The 20,547-nt window shown below is 40.2% G+C and overlaps 1 protein-coding gene across 3 annotated transcripts in view; it reads left to right on the forward strand.

Annotated features, from left to right (window-relative positions):
* The window catches only part of strbp (spermatid perinuclear RNA binding protein), a 104,287-nt gene that overhangs the window by 21,377 nt on the left and 62,363 nt on the right, over nucleotides 1-20,547 (forward strand). For all 3 annotated transcript variants that reach the window (XM_088070777.1, XM_088070776.1, XM_042508862.2), the window contains exon 2: nucleotides 12,852-12,946. The gene's annotated coding sequence lies outside the window, so the exon portion shown is untranslated. The remainder of the gene's footprint in view (nucleotides 1-12,851; nucleotides 12,947-20,547) is intronic.

The raw sequence follows: 20,547 nt of genomic DNA on the forward strand, positions 1-20,547 counted from the left end.
GTGATCCCTCCGTCTCTCTCCCTCGCTCTCCCTCTCTCTGTGGGAATTCTCTGACCCAGTTAGCTCCTCCACCAGGCAGCAGCAGAGTTATTTTTACATATTAACAGGAGACAATACTTTGTCCTCTGCTCGTCCTCCCCTCATCCGCATGCTTTCCTCCGCCGCTCTCCTCCATCTTAGCTGTTCCAGTCCGTTCCTCTCGTACCATCCCGTGCTTTTTTTCCTGCCTTTTCTGTAATTGTCTCTATCGGTTTTGATCCTCCTTTAGGGATGTAAAGGTTCATCAACTCTCTGCTTTGCTTAGCACAAGATCCCGACTTGATGGCGTATTCCCACAATAACTTGAACATAATCGCAGAGAATTATGCATGTAAACAGAAGCAAATCATAAATAAATTGATGTAAGAATTGCAGATATTGTTTTCAGATGTCTGAACCAAGGCTTTAATTATACTCATGGGACTTGACTTTGTTTTGGGCTGTCATACTGGGAGTAGTGTGGCTAAGCAGCTCATCGTAGCACAAACAGAGAAAGAGCAACGTGTCAGAATTTACATTTCATGTAAATACACATGAAAAACCTCTGAGAAAAATATTGTTTAATCAGTGCAAAGAGTGAACAGTTTTAGTATTGCTTACAATAAAAGGCACATTCATAGTTCCGTATCAGCATGAACATATTTAGATATTACCTATGGTGTATCACAAGAGAATACAGTATATCACTTTATTGATTATTATCCATCCATTATAACCAATTGAAGCTGCCACACTGTCCACAGAAGCAATGCTTGCCTGCAAAGGCATCACACAGCTCTTCTTTAGTTTTATGAAACTTGTCATTTTTCTTTCTCTGTGCACAGCTGCGCGGCCCGCCAACAGGTAAACCACACAAAACTGTGTGAAAATTAGCACAATCTGTTTAAAAAGGTTAAGGATAAATACCTAGTTGTACTAGAGGCAAAGTGATGGAGAAAAGCAACCTCATGGTGAAATCAGTGCATACTGTTGTAAAACCTACTAAGTTAAATAATTCAATACCAGTAACTATAGCCTATATTCTTGCAAACTGAGTTTAACCAACTGAATGATCACTTGGCAAAACTCAATGAACACATAGTAAGCTGGCACACAACTACAGCTAAAAAGATGGAGTCTGCGTAGCAGGTAAAAACCCTTCCTTTGCCTGCTTACATGATGAGTCCATTATAGTTAGAAGTCTCCTGTTGAAGGAATGGGTGTTACGGTACTTTTACACGAATACTGTCATATACCATATAACCTGGTGAAATGCAAGGAAAGTGTTAAAAAATAGATACCTTGGGAGCCTAATTTAATACTGTTTGAAAAGTAGAATAAACAGACCACACAGTTTAATTCATCATATCTGCATCTTTTTCCTTTTTTTAATATCAGCGATTCTTGAATGGACAGAACCTCACCTCACCCCTCCCCAACCAATCTCCTCTCCTCTCCTCTCCTCTCCTCTCCTCTCCTCTCCTCTCCAGAGAGTAAAGGGACAGAGAGTGGTTGCAGGTGTAGACAGGTCATCTATTCGCCTCCTAATGATGATGGATGGCAGGACTGCAGAGAGCGAGAAGAGAGAGAAAAGTGGAGCGATGCAGGGAGATAAAGAAATAGCAGAGTAAGAGAAGACTGTGTTTATATTTGTCTGCTGCCGGGCAGATGGTGGGAGTTTTAGTGATATGTTGATCCTCAAGTGTTTATATCATTCTTGTCATCTACCTGATAGCAAACAAATACACACACATACACCTGTGTGCTGTGCTTGCAAGGTGACATCTGGTATGGTGCATTGAGAAGCACACTTTAGAAGGCACACATGGACCTTGAGCATCGCTGCAAACACACACACACACACACACACACACACACACACACACACACACACACACACACACACACACACACACACACACACACACACAGAGCTCTGTCTCTCATATGTCAGTTCAGACTTGTCTGTCCTGTTTATAGAAGTAGGAGATCTCTTGGGGTGCTCTTACACTTTCTCTCCTCTTTCTCTCTCTCTTTCTCTCCCCCAGACACACACACACATACACACACACACACTCATTTTCTCACCATCTCCACTGACTCGTGATGGCCTCATAGACAGTGCTGTGCTCTGTTATTTCAGTAGCATAATAATTTCTTCCAAAAATCGTCTCCCTGCACAGATCTGCAGTGTTTGTATGGTTAACAGCAAATCACTGTATCTCAGGAGATTATCATATTTACTCATTATAAAGGGAACCATGGATGCATAGCAAACACACACTCCAAGAGACAGAGGCTTTTTTGTTTGCACTATTTATGATACGTTCCCCATATGATTAGGAGTAGCGTAAAGTTTTAATAAATAAATAAAAATGCTTATCACAATCTACCAGAGATAGGTCCTTAAACTGCTTGTTTTGCCAAACGAACAGTCAAAATTTGGTTTCTAAGAATATAAAGCTTAGAAAAGCTGCATTTTAAAGGTATTAAGTACTGGTACCAAAACTCAAGACTTTTTTTTACTAAAATGTGTTTTCACAACCAAACTTCAAAAAAGTACTACCTTAAATACTCTAGCTGTGTTCCATTTAGCTTGGAAGTTGGGGGTCAAAGCAGGAATGGTGTCACATGAGTTCATCATGTTTCAGTACATTAAGTCAAAAAACCAAGATGTTAATAGCAATACCAGTTCCAGCCAGTTTAGCCACTCTTAGCAATACCAGTTTATAACAATGCACTACGCTGTAAAAAGTAGGTTACTATAGTTTTCTCTTCTGTTTATGTGTGGAGCAGTCATGTTGGATTTTGAGGTCAGGATTGATGAGGTTCCTCCGACTTTCTGTGTCAGAAATCCAACCTCAGGGGGCGTTCCAGTCGAAATAACCAACTGGGATCTTTGAAATTCTGACTTCCCTTGGCAAATAGAGCACACCATCTAAACTACTGGCAAATTTGTGGTCAAATAAATAATTCGCACTTAATCTTTGATTAGGTAGTGCCTGATTTCAGTCGCATTTTTGCCAGTTTCAAATATTCTTATTTAAGTAAAGATATACAGTACCTTTTACATTTGAGAAGTTAATTAAAACTAGAATTCCTGACTCATGGTTGTATGACAGTCAAGTTGCACTTATAGTTTACATCCATGTCTGTGAAATCGTAGAAGCTTCACACATCTTCCCCCCCGGCTGCACAGAAGATCTATACAATCAGCACAGCCTCAAGGTAGACACAAAAGATTAGTGTCACCAATTCAGTATCTGACCAAATTTCTCCCCTTGAGTCATGATGTTGAATAATGGCCAGAAAAGTGTTTTGCAGAACATTATGGTGTCATAGTGAAGTTAACCTTTAACCTTTTGACTATACAATTACACAGAATTTCATTTTATGGGACATGTGTCTGAAATGTTGTCATGATTAGCGTATGAATTCTTGAGTTGTGGCCAAAAATATATTTTGTTAGGTCACAGTGACATGACGTGATCAGTTCAGTCTTTAGTCTTTTGTGCAGTGACGTTAACCTTAAACAACCCAAACCTACTCAGTTCATCGTTAAATCCACGTTTATGTCAGATTTAAAGAAGTTCCCTCATGCCCGTGTTCCTGAGATGTTGCATTCTTGAGAATGGAAAAGACAGAAAACCCAAAAACATAATGCCTTCGGCCATGGCTATCACCAGCGCAGAGGCATTAAGGGAGTCCAGTCCATACTTCCCACAAGAAAAGCCTTGTTGTTGCTCTTTAGACATGGTGTCAGTACTGAATGGAAGGACACGTGTGGGGTCACAAGCAATCGCATCCAACACTTTCTCCCTTCTCCCAGCGAGGCTCACCTCTCTGCTAACTCACAGCCTACAGCAGGAGTGTGAATGTAAGGTTGACAGATAGGAAGTGTTAAGACCCCCATCTGGTGGGGTTAACACACACACACACACACACACACACACAGTGGTGAAGTCTCACCCTTCCCAAAGTACAGACAAGGAGGCAGGCTGTAGCTATGGCAACCCAGAGAGAAGGGAAGTGGTTGGGCAAGGCTTGAATTTGTTAAGAGCTACTGTATGAAGCCTAGGGCGAGACTTAGTCACTCTCATTTGGTGTGTGTGTGTGTGTGTGTGTGCTTGTGTGTGTGTGAGTGTTGATACAAGAGTGGGTGCAAGAAACACAAGGAGTCAAGACTTCTCTTCCTCACTCCCCTTCCTGTCTGTCTGCTGTTTTCACGTTCTGTTTGAGCGCTCTATAAACCTGGAAACAGACTGTGAATTGCATCAATTGGTTGCATACACTCGCATGGCTAATTGAATGAAATGAAACACTTCACAGGGGAGACACAAAGCAGCCGCAGAGTCGCTGTGACATCAAATAGACCATGTAAGCCCAATGTTTCACTAAAAGACGGGCATATGTTCATATTTGGCCTTTAGAGGAGAACTCGCAGTTTTAAATGTCTTGTGTCACTGAGAGTTTAATTGCACTCTTGTGTGCTTTGTTACTATTTATCTGTCACAAAGGAGCCGTCTCTTTTTTTGATTGTGCCTCTTTTTTGTGCTCTCATTGATTCATTGGGTGGTTATTTGCTTGATTAATCATTTCATAAAAAATAGTGGAAAACGCCAAACCTAATTAAAGAGACATTATGCAGGATTTTCCTAAAAAACAATGTGTAGATTCATACAGAAGTAATCTCTCTCAGTCATCACTTATGACCCTCTAGGTGTGGTGGTGTATTTTTATGTAGAGACTCTGTCCTCGGCGTGTATTTTCTTCTTAATTTCTGTGCTGGGGAAGTTTATGGGCGTGTTCCTTCACAGCGCTCAGATGAGCTCGGGGCTTTATTAAAAGGAAGCAGCCAGGTACCAGATGGTAAGCAGCAGGTGTCCAAGATCGACAGTGCCGAAAAAATACAAATATAGCGAGATGAAACGCCAAATGACAGTGTATGTGGGGTTGGCTTTTACTTTTACTGATTAGCGTGATCACTAACAATAACTGACAATCCGGCAAAGATTACCTTTACGCCCAAGATGACATCTTAAAATTGTTTGTTTTATCCATCCAACAATCCAAAACCCAAAGATATTCCATTCATTTTAACGTAAGGCAAAGAAAAGCATCAAATCCTCAGTAATGTAAAAGCTGGAACCAATAAATATTTCGTCATTTTTGCTAGAAAAATAAATGGCTGAAACAATTAAAATATTATCAAATTAATTTTCTGTCGATCAAGTAATCAATAAATTACTTGTTTCAGCTCTAAATAAAACACTATACTTAAAAAGAGTATATAAAGAGAGTTTTACCACATAAAATACTCATGCAAAGACATCTTATTAGTTTAATTTCCTCTGATCCAAAACAACCTGTCAGATATCGCTAAGGTTTGAAAAAATAATATCATGTTTTTCCTGTATCGCAGTATGCTGTCAGCCACAAGAGTTATGACTATAACATCATAGCATGATGGTCTTTTTTATGTTCTTTTCTTGGTGTGTTAGCGTATTGGCAATTCCATGCAGGATGTCTAAGTTATGCCTTCTACCCTGCATTAGTGTCAAAGACACTTTGCACTATAGAGTCCTATATGTATGTGTACAAGTGTGTGTTCTGCAGCAGAATGGGTTAGTGTTAGACAAGCGCTGAATGTAGCCTGATTTGTGATTTTAGGGACCTACGCCTAGACACACAAGGGTGCCCACAATCCAGCAGCGATTGCCGGAGCTGTATGGATAACACAGAGGGGGGCTCTAGTCATGTTTGAAACAGAGCTGTCTTTGTAGACGTCAGAACACAACCAGGGACTGGGGCTCGCTCTCTTAGTGTTTTCTTTGCAGACTTTGTGCATGAAAGTATGAATGAGTTTGCAGTTCATAATAGTGTGTGCACTTTTTGCGTTCAGCTTTTCTTACAGCCCCGGCTCAGTCTGCTTGAATAAACTGAAAAATAGAAGTCATGCGGCTGACCATGTACCTTCAGGAACACTTAAGACAAGACAACAAAAAGTTTCTGCACAACAAATTCACTTATTCTAGATGGCATCTACTTTTTCACTTCTTTTTGCAGAACAAAGGGAAGAGGAACCCTTTGATCGATGGTGGAAAAATACAATGCTGAAAAAGCATTACATTGTCTTACTCTGTAAATTGAAATCGTTCTTTTTTTAATTAGGCTTCAGGCCTTCAGAGAATTTTGGGGCTTTTATTTCAACCTAATATAAAAGCAGAGTGTGTTTTTAATGTGTGTGTGTGTGTGTGTGTGTGTGTGTGTGTGTGTGTGTGTGTGTGTGTTAACAGCAGTAGCTTTCCTCGAAATTCTTTATTTCTTCAGTCAAACCTGCAGTACAGCCTCTTCATTTTAAGGCCATTCTTTTTTCATATGTAGTAAAATAGATGAGTGTTTTATTCTCAAAATCAAAAGTTGAACTGGTCACTAGATCATTTCTTTTACAAGAGAAGGCTATTTGATTCCCCTGAACACTTGCTCCCAGGAATAAAGAAACACACTCAGCTGCAAATTACTCTGCAATGGCTGCATCTGTATCTTAAATTGCTTTTATTGTTGAGTGGAAGGAGGCTGCACACAAGAATGAAGAACAACAGGCTGAGCACAGAAACTCCCTGTCACCTCTCCCTCTGTTTTCACTCCGTCCCGCGTTCCTTCTCCCCAACCTCACGTTCTGCCTCTATCACGTGTATCAGCATCTTTATTCACTGCTGCAATATGTGCCTTGTTGTTGCTCTGGAAAGGATGCAAACATGGATTTTATCGATATGTTTTGTATATAAACCAGGTCTCTCTGTCTTCTCACCCACCCCCCACCTACACTCGCAGCCGCAACCCATCTCACCCTTCACCCTCTAGTTGTTTCTTGATTGGAATTCCAAAGCCAAGGCTAAGTCAGGGGAGATCTATGGGCCAGCCGGTCTCATATAGGGAATATAGAAACTGAGAACCAATTGCAGGGCTTCCTCTGCTGTGTTTGTGTGTGCACCATGCATGTGTGTGCTAGTGTAAGGGTGTGCATTTGTGGGTTAAGAGAGGGCTTTGTTCCTCTTAGGCACGTGATTCTCTATTTACTGCAAGCTTTCTGTGGTTGTATGCTTTCTTGAGTTTTTTTATGTTTGTTTATGTTTGGTTACCTCCACCTTGGGCTCAGAAATGCACAGACATACATCCAGGTCTCTGGAGTCTTAGAATTAATTCAGAAAATTGTCCTTTTATGTATTTAAATGCATACAAATCAGAAGCGTGCGTGCAGAAGCATCACTGTAATGAAAATGATTTATAACGGAGATTATCTGGATTAGGATTACATGTAATATTTTTAAATTGAGAACGAGGTTAGGGATACTCCCTCACATCATAATTACTATTAGAGTGTATGAATATTAAAAAGGGATTGTCATTTTAATTTTATTTCGCAAATTGAATAGCAAAACTAATTTAAAATTAAACGGAATGGTCTATTATATTTTTATGAAAGCACTCTACCGTTTCACAGTGAGATGAACTAATGTGCTTCCCATGACACGTCAATCTCACTTAGGCTCAGAACTGAAGAAAGTCTCATTGACCACATTTTTACTTAACTGCAACGTTATTAAAATAACCTGATTAAGAAAGTGATAGAGAAAACGCTAAATCAACAGAATTTGTTTTGCTGATTGGCTTCATGATAATAATACAGCCTGGAGAACAGTACCTATACTGCAGTGATGATTACAGAAAACACAAAGTAAAGTCACGTTATCATGTTTTAAAATAACAGCAGATAACAACCAGATAAGCAATTCACTGTAGGGAGATAGCCCAGGAACCTTAGGGAATCCTCGACAGTGTTGTCATTATGAATAAGAGAATTAATTTGTGCCCAACAAAGAACTGAAGCAAAACATTAAAGAACTGGTAATTAAAAAGTGGACTAGAATGACAGTACAAATTAATTTTGGGTTTTTATTGTGGAAAAGTTATATTTTAAAGGGACAGTTCACTCCCAAATCAAAAATGCATATCACCTGTAGTGCCAATTATCTTTCTAGACTGTTTTGGTGTGAATTGCCGAGTGTTGGAGATATCAGTCATAGAGATGTCTGCCTTCTCCCAATATAATGGAACTAGATGGTGCGCGGCTTGTGGTGCTCAAAGCCCCCCAAAATATCTTTGAAAAATTCAACAACAATGTCTCTTTCCAAAAATCAGGACCCGGTTACTGAAGATAATCCACAGACCTTGTTGAAAGCAGTTTCATGTAGAAACTATTTACCAAAATACACCTGACAACCATATCAACATGCAGAAGGAACTGTGCATTTACTCATGGACAAGAGGCTTGTGCTCATCACTGCAGTAGACGCACACATCCTTCTGCGTGAAAATATGGCTGTGTTCATTAGAAAGAAAATAGTTTCTACATGAAACTGCTTACAACACAGTCTGTAGATTATCTTGAGTAACCTGTGGGTAGCCTGGTCATGATTTCTGGAAAGAGACATTGCTGTTGAGTTTTTTAAATTTATTTTGGTGCTTTTAGTGCCACCTAGTTTCATTAAAATGGAGAAAAGGCTGATATCTCCAACACTCACACCAAAACAATCTAGATGGATAAATTACCATACAAGTAAGAGGAAAAATGAACTGTCCCTTTAAATGTCTATCGTTGTAGAACTGGCAGTGGCATTGATGTTACAGTATGGGCCATCACATTTTGGGCAGTTTTTATAAATTTGAAAATGTCCAGTCATTTGAAAGTCCCTTTTTGCTTTAAACAGCCACCTTTGTTTTGTGTCCACACTTCATTAAGTTTATTATTATTGGCTGTAGTCTCCTACTACTTGTCTGGCTAATGGCTACATCATCATTCACTACACATTACACTGTGAGGGCTCAAGCTGATTAAACAGCCCCTTTGATCAGGAACTCCCTGAGTGACTCACCAGAGACGGAGGAATTGCGAAGGCACCTGCACTCAGGAGAATCAAAACTGACAATGTGAAGGTTTAAAGTTTGTGAAATGCATCTGGTGAATTCAGGGCTCATAAGTAAAAAAGTTCCTTATTCAAGCATGTTGAAATGAACAGCTTTAGAATGGGGTTGACTCCAGAGAGCTGGAGAGCGCTTAGCTTTATTCAAAGATGTAGATAGCGAGTGCTCTGCCTTGTTTTATTCATCACGCTGGGGCTGCATATGGACCAGAATGCATACCCTTAAGAATAAGAAAACAGACCCATTAATTTGTGTGTTTTGTGGTGGTATATAAACTTGTGTAAGCTCATGTGTTGTTGTTTAGATTTCCATGTTGGTTACATTTCCCCCAGCTTCTACGATTTAAAAAAAGACAATCATGAAACCATCAATATGTCACTTATGTGCTCAATTTCTTACAGGTTGTGTTTTATGCACTGAGTCAGGTTCTTACTACCATCTACTGCAGCATAAAATTATGTCTTTGTTTATGCTCCACTGCACCATTGCTTCTCAGTTTGACACCCAGCTTCTTAGTTCTCACTATCAGTAATGGTTTACAAATGAGACGTGAAGGATCGGCAAATTAGATAATGCTGTCGGCTGAAGGTTTATTTTTCTTTCTCGTGAGCACTCCAACGAGAACACGTGTCAGTCACTGGAGACCATTATCTGACAGTATGTCTCCATTAACCCATCTCTCTCAAGTGCTCTGCTACAGAGAGAAAAATACAAATCTGTGATATCATGTGGTTTTTTATATATTCTCCATTTTTATACTGATTCACCATGCCTGTTATGGGTGTGAAAAATGAGTTTTTAAGGCTAATGCGCATGCTATACTTCACCCCCGCCTAACACATCTGCCAGATTTTCTGTGAAAAATAAGCAGCTGGAGATTAAATTATATTATTATAAGATATAGTATTAACATCACTCAATAAAGCATGGCTTTATACAGAATGTGATCAGATTTATATGTCAATTCCATTTTGAATGTGTTATACAGTTTGTAATATTTGTCATTCTCAGACTGTTATTTCTAAAACAGACTGAATTGTTTTCGATAGTGAGTCTACATTTAGGGAAAACACAGGCTACATGTCCTTCTTACCTTCTCCTTTCTTATATTTGCACACTGTACAAGTCATAGTTTTGAGTTTCAGTCCAAGACACAAACTGCTGAATAGTGTGAAGTGTACTCATTTTTGTTGTATGACGTATAAGCTTTCAAATGCCACTTTTTTTTATATACGTATATAACAGAAGTAATACAAATGTCAACATGACCTCATTTTTTTATGCTCACCCCCCTCTTGTCACATCTTGTTTGCCAATTGTCCAACTGTCCAAACACAGCACACAAAATAAAAAATGGTGTTATAAAATGAAATGAGTCAGTGACAGCCTGGACATTTCTCAAACACATGAATAAATACAAAGTTAAAGAGTTCCAGAGAGTTTAGCACAGAGAGTATTTTAAGAAATAAGATAAATAAATAAATAAGATTTTAATGATGCTTCATCGCCATTGGTTTGTGATGGCCACTTGCTTGCTGTGAAGTCCTGGACAATGACTTGCTTTATTCACACATGGCCTCAATCCAACATCATACACACTTTGTACTTTGAAACTGGCAGGATTAAGTTTAATGTCCGCTCAGATTTGGACATTTATGTTCTCACATACAGCTCCTCTTGATAATGTCGAGATAATTTCAGGTTTGCAGTGAATGTATGAAAGGGGCTATAGACTGTAGTGACGCCTCGCAGACAGTCTGTCACTCAAGTGGCCCACCCATAATTAAGCGTAACTTCATGTCTTAATAAAATGTTAACTGGTAAATTATAGAAAAAAATCACCTCCTGTATAGTTGTCATTAACTTGGAAATTAGCTATAGAGACCAAAACTGCTTTTTGTACCAGCATATAAACATGTTTATTTCTGCTGTTAAGTTAGGTTTTGACATGGGAGTCTATAGGGATTGACTTGCTTTTGGAGTGAGCCTCAGGTGGCAAGTTGAGGAAGTGCATTTTTTGTTATTTATGCGTTCATTTCACTTTTCAGCCCTGGAGGGTCAGCACTTGCTTTTCTAGTTCTACAGGAAAATTTTATTATGTGTGTGCTTGTTTACCGAACTTGTAAGTCTGATTTTGTGTGTGTGTGTGTGTTAGTGTGTGTCAGAGTTGCAAAAAAGAATCACTTGAAATCGAAATCAAACTGGGAACCAGTTTGTCTTGCAGGACCATGACATTACATCCATCACACCGACCAACACCCAACTCAGTTATGCTCTGTTAAACAAGGTGTGATCGCTTCCCCAAGCAACACAAAGCAAATACTGTAGATTTGTTCTGCTTTGATTTCCTTGGCTGTTTGACCGTGTCACATATTTGTAGGAGTGTGCAATACCGTCAGTTTGTTGTATCAGGTTTTTCAGGACTATCACTGTCACTTTTTGCTACACCTGAGGGAGCGTGATTCCGTTTTATGAGTTCTGGTATGTTATGCATTGCAATACAGTTTGCATGGTCTGTTTGGATTATTGCCGCTGCAGACATTTGACTTCACACGTAAATACTGAAAAAATAGTGCAGTTGATATTTCCCAGTAGTCCAGCAGTTGGGGTTGTTCTCGTTAATTTACAGTCATACAAACTAAACCCAACAAGATTATTTAATGACTCCAGCTAGTTTATCCTTTAATGGGGCCTAAAGATGTTTGAGCTAATAGAAGAAAGAGGACACCGTGGTCTATCTAGGAGCCACAACGAAAATGTGAACAAAAAGATACAACAGTGCTTTGCAGAGCAGCCAGCAGCTCTTGAGTTGTTCTGTAGTTTTGTTTCACCGTAAAGTCTCAAGTAACTATGGTTGTTAGGTAAAAATAAGTTTTAACTGAGATTAGAAGTAGCTGAAACATCCTAAAAAACAACACATTTTCTGTTGGTAAATTAGTTTATACACAGTACTTTGAAGATGGTGCTTATAGCAGTATGGTTAGGCATCAGACTTCTATCAAAATGTAAGTGAGCAACGTCCCTGTTCCATATAAAAGGAGAATGGTTCAGCAGTGCATTATGTAAGCTTCAGAAAGTTGTGAGAATTCAGCAGACAAGCTAATACGCAGCTTTTCTCAAAGTCAAACATGTCCCAGAGGAATAAACTACAGCGTTCTCTAAAAATCTGCGATACAATATGTTTCAGGCTCAGTCTCTGTAACCTGGAACGCAAATGTGCAAATGAAACTGATGTTGCATGCATGTATTTATGAAGCTACACTTGCAAATAGGAAGGGAGGGTCCACTTCCTCTGCAGGGGCAGGGTCTTAATTTTCTGGTCAGTGAGTGTTTGTACACTTCTGTCCCTTCTTATGATCTCTACTTGCACTCTAAGTGCCCTCTCAGCCCTGGTTCCTCAGGCCTCGTCCCCTCTGCCCTCAAAAGTTCTCCGCTGCCTGTTCTGCTGATGTTTGCAGGAGGGAGGGCAGAGCGTAATATAACAATGAGGGTCTGCCTCTGTGCATAAGTGAATCAGTCATACTTCAGTGCAAAATAATTACTCTTATCACACAGAGATTAAACATGCACTTGCCTAATGGAGGTTTTAGTCTTTCAACCTCTCATCCTTCAGTGTCTGCTCAGCTCTCTTTTGCCTTGTGTAGATAGCAGTGGAGTGTGTATTTGTGTACTTGCCTACTTGTGTAAGAGAAATGCATGATACTTACATTTCTATTTAAGTAGACAAGCATATCCTTATTTGCACCTCATTTTTTCACTGTGATGTCAGCTGGTTAACGTGTCACTGAAGTCAAGCTGAATATGATCCTTAAGTGCTGTTGCTGACCTCTGAACTTTTGTCTTCTCAGGTAGTGAACCGTGCCTGCTCTGACGCCGCAACTCCAGACAGACACACTGGCTGACAGACGCTAAAAAAAGTGGGTACATTGGAGGACAGAGGGAGGTGAGTGAAAAGGATAACAGAATCGATTCTTATCTCTTAGTTTGTGTTCACTGTATCTGGCTGCTGTAGGCTTGTTGGGTCATTGTTCACAGAGGAGCCCAGTCAGTCAGAAAACAACACATATCTATGACAAGAATTTCAGAGTCAGAATCTGGTTTATTGGCAAGTAGCTTTTCACATACAAGAATGTGCTGTGGTGTTTTGGTGCATAGATGAGACACACAACTAAAGAGCATGAAAAAGAAATATTTAAAAATATTGAATTATCATTATTATTAAGTTGTACTATGCAGGAATTTCTTAAAAATAACATAGTATGGACTCATACAGACATAGTCTCTATCAGTCATCATCCACAACCCACTAGAAGTGTGTGGTGGTATAGATTTCTGCAGAGACTCTACCCTCTACCTGTATGTTCTCATGTTCTATGTTCGGGACGTTTATGAGTGTGGTGTGTACCCACACAACAGGGGGTCACGATGTTATAAATAGCTAGCAACCAGGTGCCAGGAAAGACACACTGAAAAAAGCAAATATAGAAAGGTGAAATGCCAAACAAGAGTTAATTTGAGGTTGACTTTTGCTTTAACATTTGCTGGCAAATGTGTTTACAAACCGAACCCGACAATCTTGCATAGTATACCTTTAAAAAACTGTACAATGTAAATGCTGAAAGTGAAAGAGCTTGGCAAGAATGTGCAATAATATATTCTATAGGAGGCAAGGGTTCACAGTATTAGGAATAAAAGAATATGCAATGGACTGCAGCCTCCAGCCAGAGGGGAGTGTCAAATAGTTTGTGTTTAGGTTGGGAGGGGGTTGGCTGTGATCTTTTCCGACCACCTCACCGTCTTGAAGGCGTACAGGTCCTGAAGATTGGCAGATCAAAGCCAATTACCTTTTGCGCAGAGCAAAACATGTGTGTGCGCCAGTCTGACCTTGTCCTTGGCAGTGGCAGCAGCACGTGTGTCTCCACAAATTTCCCATTATGGAGGACAACCGTTTAGATTTTCACCATCACCTTATTTTGACGACTAGAGCCACCCAAAAACTTTTCAGATGGAACTTGGTCCATAAGAATACTCTGATTGCTCTGCTGTGCAACATCATGTAGGGCAGTCAGGACAGATGCTGTTCCTTGCAGGTGTTGCAAGGTGTCCTCAGGGTACAAGAATCCTATACTAGCCTGATGCACATCGCCTGTGCTGTTTGTGCTCTGGGAGCCACTTCACCTTCTGGTTTGTTGAGAAGGCATTGAATTGAGTCCAAACTCAGTGGAATTGATCTTTTGGGTCACAGTATTGGTAAAAAAAAAAAGCCTAACCTTATTGTTTTTCTTGGGAAGCGGATGAGATTGACTGTCTCTTCTCCGCTCTTGGTTGGTGTAGAGATAGATTGTTGTGGTCTTTTCTCTGATGCGGTTGGTTGTGTGTTGTTCCCTCTCTTTCGGATTAAGTGCACTCTCAGGGTACAGATCAGCAGTTTGACTGACTATGCGTGTGTACTTTGACTTCAAATTTTGCCACGAGGCGAAATCAGGCAGGGTGCAAGTCTTCTAGGAAACCACGAATTAAATAATATTCCACAATCGCTAAACTGTCTCTATGTCCGACAGGCGTCTTACTAAGAGCTGGTTGGCGTGTGAGTGGCAAGCTCAAATTTGTTCCCTCCTGCATCTTCAACTACCCACCAGTGTGGACAGACAGAAAGAAGATGTCAAAAGCTTCAGCGCCACCATACTTGATTGTTATTTTGCATCCATCTGCGTATGTATCTCTGCCTCCCCATCTGTGTATCTGAACAAACACAGGCCCCACATTCATCTTGTGATCTGGTATTACAGACATACACTGGGAATGCCTTCAGGTTAGACACATTTTTTTGATCACAGCTGGTCAGGGGCTGTGGTCCGAGCGGTTGCCAACTTCACTCACTGCTTTGGTAAACTGCCTATTTATCTATGTAAAGTAGCTTTAATGCAATGCACCCAGCGGCCTTCCCCACTATCATCTCAGTGGGAGCGTTTTGGGGTCTGCATGTGTGTTTGTGTGTAAATAATTGATTTCTGTGGAGGTTTTAGTGGATCACTGTTTAGAGCGTAAGTATCAGGCAGAAGAGGCTGCTCCAGTGTGCATAACGTAACTATACCATGTCTGCTGCTGCTCAGTGTGCTCTCTGTTGTCTGTGCTGGCCTTAGTCCATTTTGTTTGTGGTATTATTGCTGAAAGGATTAGACGATGAATCTAGGAATCGCAGAAAATCCATATGAATATTAACTGACAACAGCTTTGATTAAAAATTTGTAGGGCTGTACCTTGACTCAGAGTGATGTCAGTTGAATCAGTTCTGGCTGTTCGATACAAATATTCAGCAATTCATTTTGTTTTCCATACAAAGTTTGAGCGGCGCTCTGCAGGACGTTAAGTGTGACAGCAGCATCTACGTCATATAGTAAACAAGCTAATGGTGCTAACGATGGGTTGAAAATGCAACAACATTTTTGCGGCCACTAGATTTCAACAAAAGCCAGAGACTGTGTTGTATTAACTTGCTGTGAGCTGCAAATTCACCACTTCTTCACCTTATGGTGTGGTCTCTCCCTCCATGCCACTGCCGGCATGTCTGCCACTGCAAAGAGTAGTGTGAACGCCAGGAGCACTCACTAGGCAGCAAAATCTAAGGACCAAAACGTCCCAACAAGTACTCTGCAAGGAAAAAACAACTGCTCGACTTGAAGCAATCTCAGTTAAATGAGGGTCTCGGGCTGATGTTTCGAGCCTCCAGCTTTTAAGGGAGATCACTGTTAACTGAAGAGGTCACTTTGAGCAGATTCAGGCCAAACATTTTTTCTGCTTACTCAACATACTGTAGACCTTGCGTTTTTCCAACAAGAAATATTTCGGTTCTCACATAGAAGCACAGCCCCCCATCTTTCCATTTCTTACTCTTTTGTCACACTTTTCTCATCTGCTGCCTCCTCCACTCTCATTTTATCTCTTTATGTTTTCATCTTGCTTGGCCTTCTATCACAAAGCATCTTTATTTCCTTCTGCCTCCTTATTGCTTTCTCTTCCTGTGTGTCATTCCTTCTCTCTTTCTTGCCCCCTAGCCGCAGTGTCCTTGAGAAAGCAGTGACTTTGCCGGTGAGCGCAGCAGAGCGCATCACTCTCTCTCTCTCTCTCTCTCTTTCTCTTTCTTTCTTGCACACACGCTCTCTAACTGACACTCACTCAATTGCCTGATCTCTCTCTCTGTCTTTCTGTCTCACACACACACACATGCACACATTTGGTTGGTCCATGGCAGCACTGTCAAGCAGAACCAGCCCTTACAAGTCTCTTTCCTTTAGTCTCCATAAATAATTCATCGCCAGTAACATTGGCTGTACTTTATGCAAATATTGACAAACCTATTGCAGAGAAAAATTGAGACAGTCGCCTCCCATGTTGAGCACAGTTTTTGCCGGCTTACCATTTTCAGAAACGTAGAGTAAATCATCAACAAACTGCTGATACATGCAAAATGTCTCAAAGTTATGGCACAATGGAACGTAGGATAGTTTTGACATGATGTGTGACATAAAAGATGAGACTGTATCCATTAAAGTAAAAGCATAATTTACTGTCAGTTGAATTCACTTGAATTATCTTGGTTGGTTGGTGACACATAGAAGAAAACAGGATTTGACGCACAAGTTCAATTACTCTTCCTTAAGGTTTGTTACAGAATTCGTACAAATTGCCCTCAGGTGATACCACGGCTCGCCTGCCAGCATGGAAACATGATCCCTTTTGTGCCCTCCTCCTCATTAAAGGTGCCCTCCACTAATCTTAGATCATGACGGCCCATTGTCACAGTTTTCCGAAGCTTTTGAAATATAAATGGAGTCTGATTGTCTGGTTGTAAGATGAGATGTTATAGTCTCTTGATGCTGTTTGTTCTCATTGGTCTCTGTTTTCCATTAGAGTTCATAGAGTGCGTATTGGGTCGCGGCTTTTTCCTGCCGCCTTACGTGTTTTCTGTTGGAGATCAAATGTCTTGTGGTTACCTAGCTGCAGCGCTATATGGCATAAGTGTTTTTGAAACTGCATCCTGAATAATTAGCTTGCATTGCTGCACTGACATGCACAGTAATTTGCAATATATTCTGTTCTACCATCTACATTACATCTACACAATATATTTACATTAACTCACAATTCTGCTCTTGATGACAAAAACTCCATGCCATGTTATCTCTCTCTCTGTCTCTGTGTATCTCTCTGTCTTCTTTATGTTTGTCCCACGTTCAGCTGAAAATGCATCCGTAGCCATGGCGACCAATCCCAAGGGGAAAAGTTGATGCTGAATCTCTTTCTCACTCTCTCTTACCTCCTTTGTCTCATGCCTTGTTGCAATTGAATGCTTTCTTCTCACACAAACAGAAACACACATACACTAGCATGCTAAAGTCTAAAAGCAGAGGAGATGCAGTTTGTGAGTCACATGTTGTTTTGGCACCGAGCTCAATTGAGCGCTGATGTAAGACAAGTGACCTAATTGCTGAGAAAACACTAAACCTGGGGACCGAGTTGAGGATCTTATTCTCTGTTTCCAACCATTTCTTAACTGCTTGCTGTCTTGCTTGTTAGTGACAGTGACTGTTACAGTTTGACCTTTGGACAAACAATCGCACAAAAGAAGCTGTGGGAGAACTAGTACTGAAAAAGAAGGAAGTGAGGAGGAAGAATCATCTCATAAGAATCTGGAGCGTTGTGCTGATAAACAGTGTGAGCTGTCAGACCTCAGATACAGAAGGGTGCTGTCACACATATGTGTGTGTGGCCATGTGGGTTTATGTGGTGTTTTTGAATGGATCTTCTGATATACAGATTTTTTTAAACCTGCTTCTTATGCCTATCATACACGAGAAGATTTTTGTGTGTTTATTTGTGGATGTGTATTAGCAGGTGTATTTGTGGATATATTTATTTTGTTTATGGATATGCTAATGTTTCTTTTGTGCATTTACTTGCTTATCTTTCCTTATTAATATTTTAATTTTTTAAATACACCTCCTGTTGACAGGCGTTGCAAGTTAGCGTTTCGCTACAAACACTGAACACAGTGCATCTGGTTCTTTTGCATATTGTAATGCTACTGTGTTGTCTATATCAAACTAAACTAAACTAAAAGACTGTTTAAAGACAAAAGGTTATTACCCTCTCACGGTTTTTTTTTACACTAGGTAGAAGATTTTTTGCAAAAACGGGATCATGCAGGGTCACTATTTTCAGCACTACAACTAGATTCCTTCTAAGATTAGTTCCCATCTTGCTTCTTCTGGAAAATGTTACGCTAAACTTTCTTGAAGAAATATAACTTGTTATCAATTCCTTACATGCCCACAAGAATACATAACTCTCTGAGAAAAACATAAAAGGTGTCATATGTCAACAGTGTCGATATTGCATCAATATAATACATACAAACTTTACATTTTTATTTTGTTTCCTCATCTTGCCACCAGCTTGTGCTGGTCAGTTGCACCCTTTTAGTGGGAGAAGTCTGTGGTAAATAGACGTGAACTGTCACTGAAACATGTGCTGGCTGGTGGATTGGATACATGCAGAAACTCCTGTTCACTGCACACTCCACAGTTCACGAGATCCAAGACTTGTTCATGTTCTAGTGCCTCTTCAGAGTCCTCTCTGAACATGTTGTACTGCCATGTTTCTACAGTAGCTCATAACAGACAAACCAAATACTGGCCCCATATAGGGCCACTTTTTGCATCAGCCTTTCATCAGTTAGCAATCCCTCTGCGTCAAGAGATTCTGAAAAACACAGATTTATTTTTATTTTTACAGTTAACTACTTTATTCTAGGTTTTTACTGGTTTTAATCACCTGGTCTGTTGGTTTTAAAGAGGAATAGACCTCTGCAGATAATTCAACCCCCAATTTAAACCTCCCGAACAATAAGCACTGAGGGAATTTGACTTTTAGCTCATTGAAACCTACAATCCCCGCTGCTAGAAGCCACTAAATCCACCTAGATCTTATACTATTCCTTTAAAGTGTTTGGAATTATCCTTAATCTGTTAATCGTAATCTGTGGTTTTCATGGTAGTAGCCTTGGGCAATACAAAATCTAAAAAGACAGATTTGAGATTTAAAAGTGCAGGAAATACATTTTTATAAAATCATGATAATTAATTGTTAATTATTAATGACAAGTCCTGTTCCTGTGGCTAGGTAATATTCGTTTTAATATTAATATAAAACATTTTGTTATAAAGTGTGAAAAAGACAGTTGATATGAATCATTTCAGCCACAGCTCCTCAGGGTCTTCTTGTCTCCTTCACTTCTCTCCATCCCTCTTTCCTATTCTTACCCTCTTTTTCTCTCGACAATCTATCCCTTGTTCTGTCATCACCCTGCCTCTGCTTCCTTCCTTCCTGTCTCCACCTTTCTGCATGCATCCTCCTCTCAGTTTCCCACTTTTTTTCTTCTTTCTTTCTATTCTTCCCTTGCTGTCTCTTTTCTTCAATCCTGCGCTCTTTCTTCAGCCTCGCACGTCTTACTGTATGGCTCCATTATTCTTATCTAAATCAGACACATCCTGTCATTCAACCCTTTTCGCCGTCTCTCCCTCCTTTATGTCATCCTGATTCATATCTTCTTAATCTCTCACCCTCCACTTATCTCCTTTCCTCACCATATACTGTACATTTTTTCTCTCTCCCCCCTTCTCTTCATTTTAGCCTTTTCCTTCTCCTTGTTCCAAACCTCCCTTATACTTTTTTCACCCTGCAATCTTGCTCTTACTCTCACTCTCTCTCCTACTGTTCCTTCCTTTCTCCCCCTCGGTCCCTCCGTCTTCTCCCCTGAGCTGCAGAGACAGACAGGAAGGAAGTGTGTAATGAAACGGCCATATCGAGCACACTGCCCAAATTGACCTGGAATGAATGGAGTCACTGATCAGCTCCTGCTACAGCTGCCCAGATGAAGAAGTAGAGGGGGCTCGGAGTGAAAATGAAGCTGCCTAATGTAGCACACATTTTATGAATACGACTATAAGACAAAATGAGTACACAATCTTGTTTACCTTGTGTATCTGTGAGTTAAAGTGCACAGTAACCGACACCACAGTTTACTTGGGAATTCATGCAAATGTTTTTTTTTTTCTATTACTAGTGAGCTGTAACTGAAATAATAGATGAGTGCAGAAAAATAACTTTTTCTGCTAAAATTTGCCTGAAATCGATACTTGGCAAAGTCCATGAATTCAGTCATTTCAGCTGAAGGAGGGAAGCAATCTGCATTCAAGAGATTTTCTCTGCTGTTTGATCAGAGAACAGAGAGGCAGGCAGGCGAGGCAACAGCTAAAGAGAGTGAAAACTAGAAAACACACTGACAAACAGGAAGAGACAGAATGACAGCATGTGCTCTTCCAAGTCACTGAAGTTGTTCTATGTTTATTAATGCCAGAAATCTAAGTCATTCTGAGTCCATCCTGTGAAATTAATTTCTTTAAAATACTTGATCCTTCAATGGGATTTGGCTTTCGTAATACATCGCACTGATCTGCTCATCTGTCACCACCCGCCACACTA

This window comes from Plectropomus leopardus, chromosome 20 (genome assembly GCF_026936395.1).
Source record: "Plectropomus leopardus strain MGB_pleo_1.0 chromosome 20, ASM2693639v1, whole genome shotgun sequence".
Lineage (NCBI taxonomy): Eukaryota > Metazoa > Chordata > Actinopteri > Perciformes > Serranidae > Plectropomus > Plectropomus leopardus.